This window comes from Miscanthus floridulus, chromosome 5 (genome assembly GCF_019320115.1).
Source record: "Miscanthus floridulus cultivar M001 chromosome 5, ASM1932011v1, whole genome shotgun sequence".
Taxonomy (NCBI): domain Eukaryota; kingdom Viridiplantae; phylum Streptophyta; class Magnoliopsida; order Poales; family Poaceae; genus Miscanthus; species Miscanthus floridulus.
This window is the reverse complement of record NC_089584.1, coordinates 143,689,461-143,704,243: the sequence shown is the minus strand read 5'-3', so window position 1 is coordinate 143,704,243 and position 14,783 is coordinate 143,689,461.

Below are 14,783 nucleotides of genomic sequence, written 5' to 3'. Positions count from 1 at the left end.
AAGTGAAGATGAAGATGATGGGGCTGATTATATGAAGATTGATGACATGGCTTTGTTCATGAAGAGCTATCACAAGGGGTTAAAAAATAATGGATATAAAATAGTGTAAAGAAGGTTCCCCAATAAGAAGAAGAGGACTTGCTACAATTGTGGCAGCACAGAGCACTTCATTGCTAAGTGTCCCTATGACAAGAAAGAAAACAAATACAAGAGGGACAATAATGAAGGCAAGCACGAACACAAAAAGAGATACAAACAAATGGGAGAGGCGCACATTGGGCATGAGTGGGACTCAACTAAGGAGTCAAGTGAAGAGGATGTGAAAGTTGCAACCATGGCTATTCAAAAGCCATCCTCTACATCAAGGCTCTTAAACAACATGTCTAATGATGATGACCACCGCTCCGCTCACGTTTGTCTTATGGCAAAGGGTGAGAAGGTAAAACGAAGAGCCAAATCTCCTCCACCTCCTAGTGACATCTCTAGTAGTGAACTTAGTGATTCTAGTGATGATGATACTAGTGATGTTGAGAAATACGCTAAATTGACTAAAAAGTTAGATTCTAAGACCAAGCTCTTTATCATGAATCTAATAGAGGAATTAGAAAGTGTCAAAGCCGAGCTAGCCGATAGAGATGATTATCTTGAGGAAACCGAAAAGATGTATATTGGCTACAAGGAAGCTCTTGAGTTAGAGAGGAGTGAGGTGGACTCTTTGAACAAGGCCTTGGCCGAAGAACAAAGAGAACATGCTCTCACAAAGAAGGCAAATATTGCACTCAATGACAAGTATTGTGTCTTAGTTGAAAAGCACAACAAACTTGAGAAGCAATATAACCTTCTATGTGAGAGCATCCTACTTCCCTCCATCACAAATGACACTTCTATTCCCTCCACTAGCGAAGGATGTGGAAATTGCCATAATCTTGACTTAAATGTTCATTCCACTAACCTTGCAAACTTGGAGGTTATGAAAAAGGAGATTGCTAGGCTCAATGCTATGTTAGGAAAAAGGCGCATGGAAGGCAAGAAACCTGCTGGTGGCAAAGGTGAAAAACCAAAGAGGCCACAATACAAAGATAGAAGAAATCCACGCATCAAAGATGGGCGTGGGCACACTCATGGAGGTAAAACTAATGGGAGAAAGGTAATCAATGGATATGAGTGTGTTCAGTTCATGAGCAAAGGGCAGGAAGGTACAGATAGGTCTGCATAGATGGTGGCACAAGGTTAGTCCAGAGCAGCACCGCGGCCTATGGGCGGCAGTGCCGCTGTGAAGGGTGGCAGTGCCGCCCCCATAGAAAAGGGAAGACCACCTCCTACTCATCTGCTCATGTCAAGCCAAAGAAGGTGTCTCATCCAGAGCAGGTTGTCCAGAAATCAAAGAAATCTATCTGGGTCACTCCAAATAGATATGCTTACCAACCAAAAGCAAAAACACAGCCATAATATTTGGATTCTAACTTTGTTTGTAGCACAACAGCAAGGGGGAGGTGTTTGCCAAGTTTGTTGGCAATGGTCGAAATGTTTATCATAATACTTCCATTTGGATTCCTAAAGTTCTTATGACTAACATGCAAGGCCCCAAGAATATTTAGGGACCTAAAACTAGGAACTAAACTTGTATTGCAGGCATACTCCTCCGGTGGGTCAAGTTGGGTGCTTGACAGTGGCTGTATAAATCATATGACCGGAGAAAGGAGTATGTTCTCATCATACTCCCCAACTACAAATTCAGATAAGAATATCATACTTGGTGACAATTCAAAAGGGGGTGTGATTGGATTTGGTAAAGTAGCTATTACACTTGATCATTCAATTACAAATGTCTTACATGTTGATTCCTTAAAATACAATCTGCTGTCTGTTTCTCAATTATGTGAGATGGGCTATAATTGTCTCTTTATAGATAAGGGTGTGGAAGTCTCTAAGAGGGAGGATTCCTCTATTGTCTTTACGGTTCACCTCAAGAACAAGCTTTACCTAGTTGATTTCAGCAAAGAAAAAGCTAAGCTTGAGACCTGTTTAGTGGCAAAATCTAGCATGGGTTGGCTATGGCATCGCCGACTAACTCATGTTGGGACGAGGAACTTGGCCAAACTCCTAAAAGACAACCACATCTTTGGACTAACCAATGTTCAATTTAAGAAAGACATGATTTGTAGTGCTTGCCAAGCCAGAAAGCAAGTAGGTGTACCTCACCCACCAAAGAGCATCATGACCACCACACAATCGTTAGAGTTGATTCACATGGATCTCTTTGGACCGGTCGCCTACCTAAGCATCAGGGGTAACAAATATGGTCTAGTTATTATTGATGATTATTCCCATTTCACTCGGGTGTTCTTTGTTTATGATAAGCCCCAGGTACAAGAGAAAGTCAAGATATTTGTGAGAAGGGCACAAAGAGAGTTCGGTCTTCCTATCAAAAAGATAAGAAGTGATAATGGGACCAAATTCAAGAACACTCTAGTTGAAGAGTTTCTTGATGATGAGAGCATCAAGCATGAGTTTTCAACTCCTTACACCCCTCAACAAAATGGTGTAATAGAGAGGAAGAATCGTACACTTCTTGATATGGCAAGGACAATGCTAGATGAGTATAAGACGTCGGACCTCTTTTGGAGTGACACCGTCAACATCGCTTGTCATGCAATCAACCGCCTCTACTTACACAAGAAACTCAAGAAGACTTCATATGAGCTTCTAACCGGTAATAAACCAAAGGTGTCATACTTTAGAGTGTTTGGGTGCAAGTGTTTTATACTTAACAAAAGACCCAAAACCTCTAAATTCGCACCTAAAGTTGATAAAGGCATTCTTCTTGGTTATGGATCAAATAAACATGCCTATCATGTCTTCAACAAAACCATGGGTAGAGTTGAAGTCATGGTAGATGTGACATTTGATGAATCTAATGGCTCTCAAGTGGAGCAAGTTGATTCAAGTGTTGTAGAAAAGGAGGATCCACCATGTGAAGCAATTAAACAAATGGCTATAGGTGACATTAGGCCACAAGAAGATCGAGCCACTAATGATGAGGATCCCCAGGATGTTGCTGCATAAATTTCCGCTGACGTACTTCATCGACAAGGGCAGTGCTCACTTGCTGAATTTCAACAGGGCAGTAGTGCCGCTCCTGAGAGCGGTAGTGCCATCCCATCCACCTCAGCAGCAGCTCCTTCAACTCCTACTCCATCACTTCAAGGGCTCAACTTGGAGCCTATTTTTGAACAAGAAGAAGCTAAAAGTCCAGAAGAAGAACAAGGAGGTGTTGAGCATCCAAGGCTACGTCAAACTATACAACGGGATCGCCCCATTGATAACATTCTTAGGAGCATTCGAAAGGGGGTAACAACTTGTTCACATTTAGCAAATTTTTATCAATATTACTTGTTTGTTTCCTCTTTGGAACCTCTCAAGGTAGAATAAGCACTTGAAGATCTGGATTGGGTCATGGCCATGCAAGAAGAGCTCAACAACTTTGAGAGAAATCAAGTGTGGAAATTGGTAAAAAGGCCTAACACCAATGTCATTGGTACCAAGGGGGTCTTCCGCAACAAGCAAGATGAAAATGGTGTGGTGACTAGGAACAAAGCAAGATTGGTGGCCCAAGGCTTCACTCAAGTAGAGGGCTTGGACTTTGAAGAAACATATGCACTAGTGGCAAGACTTGAAGCAATCCGAATGCTTCTAGGTTTTGCTGCCCATCATGACTTCAAGTTGTACCAAATGGATGTCAAGAGTGCATTCCTCAATGGCCCAATACAAGAGTTGATGTATGTGGAGCAGCCACCGGAATTTGAAGATCCCAAGTTCTCCGACCATGTCTATAAACTCGAAAAGGCGCTCTATGGGCTTAAGCAAGCACCAAGACCATGGTATGAATGCCTTAAGGAGTTCTTGCTCAAATAAGGCTTTGAAATAGGCAAAGTCGACCCTACACTCTTTACTCACAAAGTTGGAAATAATATATTTGTGTGCCAAATATATGTCGATGACATAATGTTTGGTAGTACTAATCATATGTATTGTGATGAGTTTAGTAGGATTATGACTAAGAGATTTGAGATGTCCATGATGGGTGAGCTGAAATTCTTCCTTGGATTTCAAATCAAGCAAACGAAGGAAGGAACGTTCATTAGACAAACCAAGTACACCCATGATATGCTTAACAAATTCGACATGGTGAATGCCAAGCCTATCAAAACTCCAATGCCAACCAATGGACATCTTGATCTAAATAAAGAAGAGAAAGCCATGGACATCAAGGTATATCGCTCCATGATCGGCTCTCTACTTTACTTATGTGCATCTAGGCCGGACATAATGCTTAGTGTGTGTATGTGTGCTATATTTCAAGCCAACCCGAAAGAGTGCCATTTAGTGGCTGTTAAAAGAATCTTGAGATATTTAGTACACACTTCTAACCTTGGCTTATGGTATCCCAAGGGCTCTAAGTTCAATCTACTTGGCTATTCGGATTCTGATTATGCCGGTTGCAAGGTAGATAGAAAAAGTACTTCAGGGATGTGTCAATTCCTTGGACGGTCCCTAGTGTCTTAGAGTTCAAAGAAGCAAAATTGTGTAGCCCTTTCCACCACCAAGGCCGAGTATGTTGCAGCTGGTGCATGTTGTGCTCAACTACTTTGGATGAGGCAAACCCTTCGTGATTTTGGATGTCAATTCACCAAAATTCTGCTCTTGTGTGACAATGAAAGTGCCATAAAGCTTGCAAACAATCCCGTAAGCCACTCAAGAACCAAACATATAGACATCCGATATCACTTCTTGAGAGACCATGAAATCAAAGGATACATCGAAATTCGTCATGTGAGCACCGAAAAACAACTAGCTGATATCTTCACTAAGCCTCTCGATGAGTCAAGGTTTTGTGCTTTGCGTAGTGAGCTAAATACACTTGATTCTCGTAACGTGGTTTGAAATATGACACGCCTCTGTTTGATAACCTAGTGACATAGGAAAATGATTTAAAAGGATACTATATTGTGTTTCAAAACCATTTCAAAAGGCCAACTAAGTGTCATGACCATTGTCTGTATTGTTGATTGCTTACTGGTCCTGATATTTAGAGAATATATCCATATCTGAGGTAAAGGAGGCCATAAAGTTTCAGTGTAATCCCTGCAAGATTAGTAGGGCGGCAGTGCCGCCTATTATGACCGGCAGTGCCGCTCTCTGAAAACTGAGCCATTTTTAGCCAATTTTGGCTGGGTTGCGAGGCCCGTTTTCTTCTACTTATTCCTTCTCTGGCCCCTGACCCAACTCTCTTCTTCTCCCCCAGCTGACGCCGACGCCCATGCTCCTCCCTTCCTCTCTCTCAAGCATGCGCCGCTGCCGTTTCTTGCGACCTGCCACCCTAGCAGTGCTGCCCCTGCTGCCAGCCAAGTTTCTTCTTCACTGGTCACTGCAGGAGGCTCTTGGACGAGCCGTTTCTTCTCTTCTCCCTCCACTCCAATGGTTTGGAAGCAAGGTGAAACCCTAACCCCCTTTGATCTATGCAATGTGAAGCTTTTAGTCATTGATTTTAGTTTCTAGGGGGAGTATAAAGGGTTTAGAAAGGTTTTTGATGGTTGAATCGAGTTGATTTTGGATTTCACTAGTTGGATGATTTTGGGGAGAGCGGCAATGCCGCCCTTGGGACCATTAATGGCACCCCTAGCAGATTCTAACTGCTATACTCAAGCTCATAAATTCGATGAATTTCAGAATGGATTGGATTCATTTATCAAAAAATTTGTTTCTAAAGTTTTTTATACCCAATCTTTCAAATTCATGGCTAGGGTTTCATGTATTCCTTGCTTAGACTATGATTCTGAAATTGTAATGATGAATAGACACTGTTGGAAATAGGATTTAACCAGAACGAGAAAGTTAAAAATAAAATAGTGAAGCAACTGAGGGCGGTAGTGCTGGCCTCAGGGGGTGGTAGTGCCACCCTACCATGCTGAATCCAAATCCAGCAAAGCTTCCTGTGTCATTTTCAAAATTCTTTTTCTTGTTAAAACCTGCTTGCAGCTGTGTCTAACTCATTATCTTATACAGTTTCTTATCAAGTCTCATTTAAACTGCATAGATGGACTGAGGTAAAAGGAAGGTGTTGACAACCAAGCAAAAGGTCAAGAGAGGCAGGGGACAGGCGAGCTATACTCCTAGAGACAGAAATCTTGATGAAGACCTTGCTGAAGAGGAAAACATTCAGAGGATGGGAGGAACTATTTATGTGTGGCCTGATTCTCCTTTGCATATTTTAGAGTTTGATAGCAGCTACATGAGAGATAACAATGATAGGTTCGATCTCAATCCTCCCCAAAACAGTGACGATCATAGAGTTGTTGATTATTCTATGAGTTGGAAGAAGACATGTGAAGCTAGAGAGATTGATCCCTACTCCTCTGATAGATCAAATTGCATTGATTATAGATTTTGAAATGCTTTCCAATCTGATTTTTATGTTACAGCCATTCTATCTAAGTTAAAGGGCAAGATTAGCAAGATGCAGTACATTGACTTTGGTGACTTGGAGAGCAGGGATGATCATCAGTTTGCTACAGCAATCAAGACATGTGACCGCTTTGAGATGACAGACATCATGAGTTTCAGGTATGATTAGAACAGGGAGATTCTTGCTCAGTTTCATGCTACTTACTATTGGAATAGAGAAGTGGATGAGCTTCATTGGATGACTGATGGGTGACATTATCGCATTGATTTTGTGACCTTCTATCGTATTCTTGGTTTTGGACACATCCACAGGGGATATGAGAGGATTCATAATGAGCGTCGTCTTGAGCCAATAGAAGTAAGCTTCATGTGGGAGGATCAAAATCTTGCAGTTCCTGATTGGTCAAGGACCAAGCTCAAGAGTTTCTATTACATCTTGAAAAATCTTTTCAGGATCACTCTCAACCCTAAAGACAATGCAACAGATTTGAATGGTTATATCACTAATATGTTGTCTAGGTTTCCCAGTAGTGAAAACTTTAATGTTCCAAGATTCATTTGGGTTGAGCTAGCATATGCCATGGATGATGGGAGGAGATCTTTGCCCTATGCTCCTTACCTCATATTTATGATTGAGAGAGTGACTGGCATGTGGTTCCCTAAGGATTGTGAGCACACTGTTAACAAGATCAAGAAGACCCATGGTGGTTTAGGAGGACTTGGATCAGCTACTCAGCGCACTAGTTCTGGAGGACCTAGAGATAGTGGGGCAGCAGGCTTTCACCCTTCTGGAGCTACACAAAGAGATATTCCTGAGCCGTCCAGGGCTAGGGAACAAAAGAAGAAGTCAAAGTGGGGAAAGATGAGTGCATGGATGAAGGCAATCTTTACTCATTGTGCATATGCTTCACAGACTGCTTATGAGGATCGAATGGAGAACATGAAAGTAGTAAGGTATGCTTGGGAGATGGCAGGGCTGCCACCACTTCCACTAGTGCAGCCACCACCTCAGTTTCCTAACTTGCCTCGCCTTTCTTTTTCTGATAAGGAGCAGGATCAGACAGATGAGCACCATGATGAACAGCCAGATGATCGGCAGCATGGACACTCACATGAGCCATTTAGTCAGTACTACGGGTACCCATAGGGACAGCATTTTGAGGAGCCCCCAAGTCAGCAGGACCTTGGTGCAGAGATCCACCCTACAGAGGCCGATCCACAAGTTCAGGCAGTTTTGTTTCGCACATATTCTAGGAGACCGCGTCCTTCGACGGATCAGCCAGGGACTTCTACTTCAGCTAGGGCAGCACCTCCGTGATGTTCAGCATGCTTCACTTCACACACCCATGTCATCGGACGTGCCTGCGTCGACTCCGATAGTGATGAGTGATTTCTCTTCTTTTTCTTATATTTTTGGTACTTGATGCCAAAGGGGGAGAAAATTAGAGGGGTCAATAGTTTTTTGATGCCATATGTTCTTCGCTGCTGCGCTTGATGTTCAGATCCGATGAGAGTAGTTAGGTTGTGAGTTTGAGAGTCGCTTAAAACTCTATTTTATGAAATTATGCTACTTTATGACTTAATTTGCTTTGGATATGGACATGTATTCATGGTTACTGTTTTAGCTTGTCATACTCTGATTGTTTTATATTCACATGATATGCTGTAGAAATTCGATTGCTACCTGACTAATATAGTCAGAACGGCAGTGCCGCCCTCTAGGGCTGACAGTGCCACTCTATGCTGTATCAGCCAGGATCTTATATGCTTGAACTAATAAAACCTGTCATATGCATCAAGTTTATTCCTGTGACACTTTGTTCAGCACCCCACAACAGGCATGGATGTAGGGGGAGGTTCCTATCACACCTAAAATGTGAATCATGGCCTTTTATGCCAAATTGAGAATTCAAATCTCCATTCACATATTTAGGGGGAGGCTCCTACACCCATGATTCGAAAATCTCAGTCTAGATTTCATATCATTTATAAGCTCTAATTAGGTTGTTAGCAATTACCAAAAAGGGAGAGATTGTAAGTGCAATCAAGCCCTATTGTGGGTTTTGGTATTGATGACCACCAAATTAGAGGACTAATGAGATCTATCGAGATGATAAGCAGAGAATCAAAGAATGAGGATGATAAATAGGTTGCAGGTGTCCTAATTACAAAAGGTGGCCAGACCTAGCTCAAAGGAGGTTTAAATTCTTTTATATTTTAAATTTGAGTTTAGGGAAAGCCATAATATTAAGAGAGATTTTAGGACAGTTGGTCAACTATTGAATCAGATGCTCAAATTCACATATTTACATCCTCCCACCTAGTCAAAACAGCCAGCCAATATTACCTGTTTTGGCTAGGGCGGCAGTGCCGCCCTGTTAAGAGCGGCAGTGCCGCCCTTAACTGATTGTTGGGCTCAGGGGGTATTTATACCCTTTAGGCCCAGCCCACAACGGTCATCTTCTCCACTGAATCATTCTGCTTGAAACCAGACAGAACCAAAACTCACCTCTCTCCTCCATTGTTGCTCCTCCACCCCTCAAGCTAATCCTTGATTCCAATCATCAAAACTTGAGAGAAAAGGCAGCAAAACTCGATTGGAGAGAAGATCCACTGATTCCCAAAGTCTAAGAGCATTTGGTTCATGTTTGGCCGGTGGTTCTAGGGTTTGTTACTCTTAGAGCTTGCTCCTAGCCGGCTAGGCGGCGCCCTTGTGCTTGCCAACTTGTGTGGCAGCCTTGGGAGGTTTGTAACCTCATTCGAAAGCTAAGAAATCACCCCTCATTTCAAGAGTTCGCTCTCTTGATTTGAGAACTAGGGTAAGGCAAGCCTTTGTGGCAAGCTCAAGCCTTTTGTGGCTTCCTCGACAACGTGGACTTAGGCAAACCTTAGTGGTGAGCTGAACCACGAGATAAACCTTGTGTCTTGCGTGCTTCATCTTTACTATACATGTTGTTTATCTTATTGCTAGCTGTTGTTAGGGTTTAGTTGATCGATTCACATTTGTATGAAGTTTCTGTGGTATCCAGTCTTCGAACTGGATCTTGAAGTTATATTGCAGGATTAAACAGCTAGTGGGGTCAGGTTTATCTCTGTTAAATCTCAACTGTGTTAGATTATTTTTCATAGAGCGACAGTGTCGCCCTGTAAGGCCGGCAGTGCCGCCCTCTGTTCTAACAGAGTTTTGAGTTAAATTTTTTTAGGCCTATTCACCCCCCTCTAGGCCTTCTTTATCTTCCTGTAGATCCTACACTATCATACAACCACATATGGATAGTACCCGCCCACGGATGCGTGAAGGACGGATGAGGTCCTGGTGGAGAGCCACCCGCGGGTGCAGTTGGCGCACCACGACCACCACGGCCACGCCGTCGGTCGTTGCGCTGTCCACCGCCCCTAGTGGTAGGCGTGGTGGTGCCAAAGTCCTAGGAGCTGGCGGGCGAGGCGCAGTAGCGACGAGGGCAGAGGGGCAGCGATGGTGGTCGTGCATTGTTCTTGATCTCCTCCAGCAAAAGATGAGTCCGAGCCTTCGTAAAGGTCGGGAACGGGCAATGCATCTTGAGAATGGAGACCATATGGCGGAACTTGTCATTGAGGCCACGAAGAAGCGTGAGGACGAGCTGCCGATCACCGATTGGATCGCCGTACTTGGCAAAAGAGGTGGCCATCGACTCGAGACGGTGACAATAGTTGGTGATGTTTAGAGAACCTTGACGGAGGTTGCGAAACTACGTCTTGAGGAGGAGCGTGCGAGATTCGCTGTGGCCAAGGAACTCACCTTCGAGATAGCACCAGGCATGGCGAGCCGAGGATTGCCGCACCATTAGGGACTACTGTAGGTCATTGGAGACGATGCCGTAGATCCATGTCAAGACGACGCAGTCCACCTACGCCCACACCGGGAGCGTGGTGAAGGACGTGTCCTCGAGGACATGGCGAGTTAGGGCATATTTGCCGAGGACGGTGAGGAACAAGCCACGTCACTTGGTGTAGTTGTTGGCAGCCTGATCGAGCACGACGGGGATGAGGGTGCGAACATTGATGACGGCGGTGGCCTGTGCCTAAAGAGCCTCGTGGGCAGACTCATACGCATCCATGGCGGCGGCGCGAAGACGCGCCTTCTCTGCGCGATGGGCGGCCTCGGCCTCTTCGGCTAGACGGCGGTCTTCAGCAGCCTTGGCAGCCGCGGCAGCCGTAGCGTCATCGTCGTCCGGCATCAGGATAGGGAAGGGCAGCGTGGCGAACCAGCGGCTGCAGGGGCACTGGCGATTGGATCAGCGACGACGCTCGGCAACGGAGTCTGCGACGAGGTGGGCGATCGTATCGGCGGCAGTGGCTAGCGTTGCAAAATAGAAGCGGATCATAACCACGATTGATACCATGTAAATGTGATTGGAATTGATTGTCATTCATATCTTGTACATGTGTACATATAGCCGGGGTGACATGCAGCTAACCACACAGGCAAGATTACAGCCACAATCAAGGGTAGCCTACTATAATTACATTGTGCTAACACACAAGTATCTCTGATTTTCAACGGATTTGGGATGCGCTATGGAAGAAGACGGGGCTTTGAGAGGAGACATAGGAGGAGGAGAGCTGGGAGAGGATGGGTGTAGGCAAGGGAACGATTTTTTCTATTCTGCGCCTGTTAGGAGGAGAGTTGGGAGAGGATGGGTGTAAGCAAGGGAATAATTTTTCTATTCTGCGTCTGTTCGTTTACTCGTATACGATCGTGGATTATAAGCTGGAATAGTATTTTTCTCTCACACCAAATCAGTCAGTAGTAAATAATTCATAATCATTTACGACGAAACGAACAGGCTGTGTATAAGCGTCAGACGTTGTACGAGTGCTCAGAAGTCATTACTCATTTAAGACACTGCCTAACCTCCGATCCTGGCTGGCCTCACAAAAATGATCCTACGGCAGCGGATGGGTTATATATATATACTAGCAGGGAACCCCGCGCTTTGCGCGGGTAATAGTGGGGAAAAAATATTTGTATTGCGTCCAAAAAAAAGGAAAAAACAGGGTGGTACTGTTCCTTAACGGGTAAATGCTGTTCATAGTACCCGTTACTGTTCCAAATCCCGGTTGCTGTTTACAAAACCCGTTACTGTTCAGCAGGGAAAACACGTCACGCGTTGACTGTGCCGGTAACAGTGTTCTGTGAGAGGAGACGGAGTTTTTGGATTGCACGCTTATTATACTATTGTATAGATATATCAAAATAACTTATTCTGTAGCCACTTTGAGTTACGATAATTACTATATTAATTTACGAGATTATAGTAACTCCTTATATATATATATATATATTAGCCAGCTACAAAATAAGTTATTTTGTAGCCACCTCTATTTACGATAATGTCAATACATATTTATGATAGTTGGGTTACTATAACACATGAGATATTTATCATAACGTTATATTAAACCACTTAGCAAGAAGTTACTATAATCTCATAAATTAATATAGTAATTAACATAACTTGAAGTGGCTAAAGAATAAGTTATATATATATATATATATATATATATATATATATATATAGAACTACTATCCTGTAGCTGGCTACAGAATAACTTATTCTGTAGCCACTTTGAGTTATGATAATTACTATGTTAATTTACGAGATTATAGTAACTCCTTACTAAGTGGTTTAATATAACGTTATGGTAAATATCCCCATGTGTTATAGTAACCCAACTATCGTAAATATGTATTGACATTATAGTAAATTAGTATATAAAATTATAGTAAATGGAGGTGGCTACAAAATAACTTATTTTGTAGCCGGCTACTGAATAGCCTCTCCCTATATATATATATATATATATATATCGATGATGAGTATAACAAGGAGTATTGTTCATGACCCGTATTATACGCACGTAGGTCCGGTCCGGTCCAGCAGGTACGGAGTATTAATTAATTTGCATACGTGTGCATATATTATTTGTGCTACGTATGTACGTACGCAATAACTAGTGCGTGTTGCAAAATGCAAATATGTCGTGGTTGCGTTGCGTGATGGGTCGGATTATGCATGGATGGATGGGCGGATCGGATCGGAGGAGGATGGGGTTGATGATTACTTTGAGGTAGAGGGAAGTTACCACTGCGGGTTCATCTTCATTCGTTCCAAGCAGCCATGATGGCGAATGAGTAAAATCCGGGCGATCCTTCCCCAACCGGGCAACCCCAACCACGGCAGACTGATGACTGATGACTGTCGCTCGATCGCTTTCCTCATCATGGAAAGGTCACTTGCAAGCCAGCTACAAACTCGGTCATCAACCACCTCGCTCCTCGTTCCTGCCTGCAGATGCATTAGCATTAGCATTAGTGTTACCGTACTTGCTAATATAGTTTATATATTTACTACCATTAGCAAGTGAAAAAACGATGGACGAAGTTTTTGGTGTAGTATGTAAGTACGTGTTTTTGTATGACTGTTTTTTTTTTTGCGAGAGTAAATTTGATAAATTTGATGTAGGACAAATCTGAAATGAAATGTGATTTGAAACGGGGAAGCTAGTACTTGCATTGGCTTTATGCGATCATTGCATCCAATGCAATTTGATTCGCTGATGGTCCTGAATATATATGATGGCGATTAGACGCGGCCGGGGCAGAGGATCAAGATCAAGGAATCGGGGTGGATGGAGACAAGTCGATCGCCACGGGAGGACCGAATCTGCTCATCAGCTCAATCGATCCAAAGCACTCAAAGCTACGCAACAAAAGATTTGGCATGCATGGGCCGCCCGGGTTGCCATCTTCCATAATGCTGTCCACCAGCCCATCCGGGCATCAATCAACAATAATAATCATGCCATCACCATTTCTTTTCTTTCTTTTTTTTTGCCAACGCATTTCTTTTTTTTTCCTTTTTATGCGTCATATATATATATATATATATATATATATATATATATATATATATATATATATATATATATATAGACAATGGTTAGTATCGGTGCAGAAAGTGATCAACACGTAAATATTTGTAGTTTTATCATATGTTGTGATCGAAGGTGGCCTAGCACTCAATGACACAGGGTTTATACTAGTTCAGGCAACGTGCCCTACGTCCAGTTTAAATCGGTCGATGACTTTATTCCTAAGCCTAGGTGCTCGAAGTTTGCAGTGGGGTTACAAATGAGAAGAAGAAAGATGGGGGTACAAGAGGTCTGGTCGGACTCTGGTCAGAGGGGCCGAGAGTGACGGGAGCTCCGCTATGCGCTATCTGTTCGAGCGTATGCTCGAGGTTTGAACCTAGTGGTTTTGTTGTTGTATACTAGTGAACTTGATCGATCTGAATGAACTGAGTTGTGTTGGAGAGAGCACATCCCCTATTATAGATGAAGGGGATGGCCTTACAAGTGAGAGGGAGAGAGTGCATATGCTTACAAGTCTTGTTGCCTACGCCGGCGGGTACATGATGATGGTAGGCGCTCGCAATACTATTTTGATGTCGGATGCACGTGGGAGGTTGCGTCTTCTTCTTCTGGTATGGCAGATGTCGGTGTCTGATATACTGTTGACGCCAAGAGGCATACAGAGGGTTTTACCATGTTCGTCTGTCACGATAAATGTCGACGCCCACAACATTGTCGATGCCTCTGAGGTATGGGAGTTGATGGTGCCCACAATACTGTAGGAGAAAATATCGGCGCCTACAACACTGCTTCGGTTCGGTCATGCTAGGGAGGTCGCAGGGTACTGTGTGGCAGGTGCACAGGGTATGGTCCTTGGTATTGTAGTTGACCTGAGCGCCCTACCTTACTTGCTCCGTCCGTTTCTGGTCCTCACCGAGCGGACGTCCCCGGTCGGTTGGTCCCAGTTGGCTCCGACTGCGCCAGTCGGTGAAGAGCTGTAAGCAGGGGTTCAGTACGTCCCCGGTCGGAGACGCGGGTCAGAGTCGGAAGTGGTGTTTGGCTAGGCCTTCCGGTCGGAGAGGCCGTCCGGAGACGGGTTGGAGACCGAAGCGAGTGCTCCGGTCGGAGAGGTGGGCCGGAGTTGAAAGCGGGCGTCGTTCCTCTTCGGTCAGGCCTTCCGGTCAGAAATTGGATGCCCTTCTGGCCTGCAGTTTAGGTATTTGGGCCGGCCCAAGAGTTGCGCGTTATTTCGCAACTTTTTTACTGGGCGAAGCCTTTGCTGGAAAGCCGGTCCATGAGAGACCCCGGATTTATGAACCCGACAGTTAGTAACTATGCATACCCTAAATTTTATATTCCTCTAATATATTATAAGTTTTCCTTTCACAATGACTATGGTTATGCTTGGGGCCGCAACGAGAACA